This window comes from Aptenodytes forsteri, unplaced genomic scaffold (genome assembly GCF_000699145.1).
Source record: "Aptenodytes forsteri isolate BGI_AS27 unplaced genomic scaffold, ASM69914v1 Scaffold2, whole genome shotgun sequence".
Lineage (NCBI taxonomy): Eukaryota > Metazoa > Chordata > Aves > Sphenisciformes > Spheniscidae > Aptenodytes > Aptenodytes forsteri.
In genome coordinates, this window is record NW_008795695.1 from 3090669 (window position 1) to 3096337 (window position 5669).

Genomic DNA, 5669 nt, shown 5'->3' on the forward strand with positions numbered 1-5669 from the left:
TCCAGGAACATTAAAATTGTATTCAGCTCTTGTACGTTCTGAAAGCAGATTTTTTTGGAAGTAGTTTGTCAAGGAGTTATCCTTCACTGAAAGTTTTTAGATATCTCCAAACACTCTAGAGTTGTTTTATCAGGCTTAAGACTGCAAATGACTAGGTTCCAGGGACTTAAAAGCATCAGAAGTTAAGATGTACTTTTTTTAGAGGAAAACCTTATGCTTGAATTTAAGAAATGGAAATTAAGGCCTTTACAATTCTGTATTCAAAATATAATGGAACAGTAGAGGCAGAACACAGGGCACAAGGATGAATACAAATCATTGTGCAAGGGACTATTATGGAGAGGTGGAAATACAAGAAGACTGGAGTATAATTAAAGGATGGCGTGAGCATTTTGGTAGGAGGATGTTAGAAATAATTTCAATCCCATTACAGAAGCAGTAGTGGATGCAAAAGCTTTGTTATTGGCTGGGCAGCAGCAGTGAACTCCTGAAGATTTCCAATTAATGTGGGTGTATAAAAAATCTGTTGAATAATACTAACTCAATTATGGTTATTGTGAATTTCAATTTGCTACACTATTGAAAAAAGGACCATGGGGGGAAAGAAAGAGGAAGGAATAAGTGGAGAGTAGCTTGAAACACTAACAAACCTTAGGATATTGTAAACATTTAATTATATGAACTGAATAAGATGTGGCTGTTTTCTATAAGGTATAATTAACTACATGCAAACGGCTGATTAATTTCTGCACAGACTAGTATCCTCATGAATGTGAGGTAAGCTGAACCTTTTCAGTCTTTGTGATACATATGTGCTGAGTTTTGCAGGCTGCTCCAGGACTTCCCTCAAAGCCTGGCTCTCAACTGGATAGACATGAAGTCTCCAAGTGTGGTCCTGGGCATTGCTGGAGTTCATTACTGCCCCTAAGGTGAAATTAGCACAAGGATGCACAGGAGTTTGGTATGTCACCAGGAAAAGTTTAACAAGCAAGTGTTAGGTGTACATCACAGCTTAATGTTCTTGTGCCACCTTGCCTGTCAATTCAATGTAGTCATCACCTCTGAAAGCATCTATTTCAGGCAGTTTACTTTTTACTCATCACCTCTATGTGAATTTTCATTAGTGTCTGAGTTGTATGACTCTTGAAACACTGTACACCTGTGTAAACTGGCCATACATATCTGCACATTTCTAATCTTAATTTGAGACAAGCATGTTTCTGTTATTTCTGTATCAATTCATCCTAAACTATCCAGCATTTATATCTAAATCTTCTCAGGATTTACTAGCAAAAAAAAGGGTCACTGGAGTCAATGAAATTATGTACCTTGGCCTAGACTGAGCATTAGCTAATGGTTTTTAAAGCTATTCATAGAGTTTTCTACTCTTTAAGCAACAGAATCAAGAACTCCCCCTTAGAGCTGCAACACTTAAGCCATGTGTATTTTCGATCAAAATAAGCCTGGGAAGAACATAATGCAATAAAGACACTTTGTGCATACCTAAAATGGTGCAAGTCTGGAGCAAGCAGGTAGGTCAAATCCATTCCTCTATCATCTCTCTGCTGTAATCAAAATTAACTCTTAATTTGGAAGAGGCCATCCAAAAGATCTGTACATCTTTATATTAATACCAAATTGCTTTGGTCAGATTCTTAGGCTGAATGGGATGTAAGTGATGGTCACTGATCTTGAAGATGGTTAAGGAATTGTTTTCTTCTAAGTCCAGACATCACAAACTCTACTCTTAGTCAGTCTGCCTGTGTCCCAAGGAAATTACTGTAGCATGCAAAGGTCTCGGGGGTTCAGAGGTAGACTTGCTGTAATACATGCCAATTGAAGGAGAAAGGGGGGACTGCTGTCAGATTATATCACTTATGTATAGGTTACAAACATGTTCCTTTTAAGTTATAGTTTTCACTGGTTATTGAAGGACAAACACCTCAACTTACCTATCTCCCAAAGCTTGAGATTCCAGAGGGAAAATCTTTTTGTTTCTCACTTTACCAGATATTTCTGTGTCAGCAGATGGCACTAACTCTGCCCCCCCGACTATGGGGAGAGGAAGGCTTTTTCTGTGAAAAGCCTAGGTTGTAATAAAGCTTGTTTCAGTCTCCTACTGTTCCACAGACCTACTTGAACAGATTCTTTAACCTTTGTGTTTCTATTTCTTCCGTGTGCATAAGACTGTCTTCATCTTGCTACCCCAGGCCAACAACGATAGCTGTGGGTTATGGGATGGCAGATGTCACAGGAACGGGGACCATCTAATAACACTTCATCGTGCATAGGCTGAAATACTAGTGCTTTTTTTTAATGTATTTTGAAGCATATCTGTTCTGGAGATTTGTCCTACAATAACAGATGTAGATATAACTGCTACCAGCACTTTGTCTAAAAGCCCATTATCAGAGCAAGAACAGTCCTCAGGAGTAGTTATGCCTGCTTGTCCCTGGTTACAGAAATCTTGAAGTAATTTTTTTCAGTCATTTTAGTATTAAAAAAAAAAAATTAAAGCAAAAGACATCTACTCAATGACACTGCTTCCAGTTGTATTGCCGTCAACACCGACATCTTCATTACTAGTGCAGAATTTAGTTCATGGGTACTGATTGTGTTCTGCTTTAAGTTACAGAAATCCTGCTATTGGTATCACTAGCTTTGGTTCTGCTTCTTGTTTACTCCCCTTAACAGTTTTATAGCTTATCATGTTGGCTATTTCCTAAAGAAGAAATAAACAAATAGAATTATTACACAAAATTTAAATAAGAAATGAAGATTATGAAATATTGCCTGTGAGAACAAACAGATTGAGCTGCTTTACTGAAATGAATAGTGTGTCCTAGTTCCGAAAGAGAGTTTGCTAATATAGACAGCGGTCTGCAGGAAAAGCAATGCTTCTGACTGCATTACTGTTCTCTAGCGCTATTCATTCTGGTTTTGAGTAGTGCCTAGAACTATATACATAAGAACAGAGAAATGCATCTTTGTGGTAATGATCCAGCCTGCCCTACCCTGCATATGCACTGAAACTTGAGAATTTCCAATATTTGAGCACTGCCTAGCCAGCGGTGAGTATCATCTTAGTCTCTATCCTTTTCAGTTGGCAAGTCCATTTTGTGACGGAAAAAATTGCTTTTCTGACTAAGACTGAAACTTTTCCATACACATTTTAATGTTTATATGTTGTTCTAGTCCTCACTGATTTAAAAACAATGAAAAGTGCAAAGTATGTGAAGATTTGGTGTATTGTACATTCAGAATTTAGCTGAAAAGAAAGAGGGGAACTATGACTGATTCAGTGAGATATGTAAGCATGTGTATAACAGGAAAAACTTGACTGGTCCCTTTGATACCTTTAAATTGTAGTTGTGGCTCTTGTCCTACTCATTTTAGGAGCTTTGAGCATATTTCCAAGTCTTCTTTTATGAGATTTCTTGTAAAGCTATATGAATGTCACTTGGAGGAGTAAAGATATTTCGAGAGCCTCTCGTATTTTTCTAGTGTAACATTAAGCATATAAGATGCTCATAAAAATGCAATCAACTATAAAGTGCATAGACTCTGGAAATGTCAACCGCTTATACTGATCACTTTAGAAAGAACTGGAATTTTGGCGTTGGTATTAATCACTATAACAATTCTGTTGACAGGAAGTATTTATCCATATTACACTAGCTACAAAGTACAGGGAAATCCAGTAATGATGTGCAATGTGATAGAGATAAGGATATTTCTGGGTATTGTTCATTTTTGAAATATACTACTTGACTGGCCTCTCACTGAGGTTATTAGAAATATTGGCATTGTGTACTGAAAATAGGCTTGGACTTTTAGTGTACAAAGTGTTTGCTCTCAGGTTCTTGCTTATCTTCTAGTGCTAGCTATGTCATTACCAAAACTTCTCCTAGTTTTAAATATTCCACATTGTTGTATAGCACAATGCAAATACAATTACAAATATAGTTTTCTTTTACAGAAAGTGGAGACCACATCTATTTAAACAATAAATGTTTGAAGAGGCCTGGTAGGGTTGTCTGTCATCCTTTTTGACATGTGATACGGCTTTGCTGTGAGCAACATTATTACATGGAAGAACATATTATTGTCTTTTTTTCTTCTTCCTCTTTCATAGTGACGTTAACAAATAGGTATCATCTATAGAAACTTCTCTAATGCTACCTAGCTTTAATTTCAAATACTTTGTCTCACAAGAAAGTTAAGTTAAATATTCTTCCAAAAATGTTAATAGAGAAAAAACTTAAATATTCTTAGAAAAATGTTAATAGAGAAAAAACTCTTTAGGTTTTGTACAGAACACGAGTTATAATGGTAGCTTTTTACAAATGAAAAGTTTTGCTTCAATGTTTTTATTAAATCACATAAAACCACATCTCTTGATATTATCATAACAAGAAAGCTTTAAAAAAAGCTTCATTTTGCACTATCATTTTGATTCATTTGATTGCCCTTATATTTCATTGACACTTTCCTCAATATAAGTGGAAAAAATAATGCATAATCACATCATATGATGCAAGAATTACTGCTCAAAATTAATGAGAGCATAGGAAAAACATCTTTCTAATCAACATGGTAAATCCCATTTCTTTAACACACTACCAAGAGGAAGGATTACATTGTGCCTGATCCATTTAACAGGAGACTCAAAGTCTGAACAGCAAAGATCATAAGACAAAAAATGATTATTCAAGACTTTTGTTTAACAGAAGGTTACTATAACAGGAATTTGTCTTTTCGTGTGTATTTTATATGCAGTGTTATGTTGCCTAGTGATTGCAACTTAAAGATGAAATACAGATAAGTTAATGTCATTTTGATATAGTTCATTTCACTTAGAACGATATGTAGTTCACATTGAGAATTTTATTTCAGTAAGCGTTCATTGACACGATTTCTTACTAGTGCCAACAGATAAGTAAGAAACATGGAAGTCTTCTATAATACAAGTTTAAAACCATCAGTGTGGGATAATTCTGTTTGTGTCTTGATGCAAATGTTCATATTGCCATTCTATGTTTGTATAACCTTTCCAGTGGTGACATAAGGTAGAACTGATCTATTCATATACAATCACTTCCAGTTCAATGAAACTTGGTGACAGTCTTGCACTGAGATTTATGGTTGTTTTTTTCCTTCTGCATTGCAGTTAATGTTTGTGAGTGCATGCAAAAAAAGCAGTAACGCCAAAGAGGGGACCGGCTGCGCCGCCCCCCACTGAGCCAGTGGGCGCTGCAGCTAGATTCCTCCCGGAGCAGGGAGGCTGCCTACAGTCGCCCGAGCTCCATGCACCCACAGGGAGCTGCTTGCTTTTCAGCTGCGAACTGAAATCTCTGCTACTCTCTTACATCAATTAGATGACCTCATAAAATTAATGAGACATGTTTTTACAACCTTCTCTCAGACAAGGCAATAGTAATCACTGTATTTTATATGATAGAGTGTTTAAACTGTCAGCACGGAAAAAAATCATACAAATCCAGTGTAAATACTTCAAGTTACATAAAGTAATTATTAATCTTAAAAAAGCATAAAATATGCACAGTTAGCTAATAAATGACAAATGAATAATTTATTCAACATAAAAGAGAAGGGGAGAGAGGTATTAACATTTTACCCACAGTTACTCTTTTTCTTTGACAAGCTAT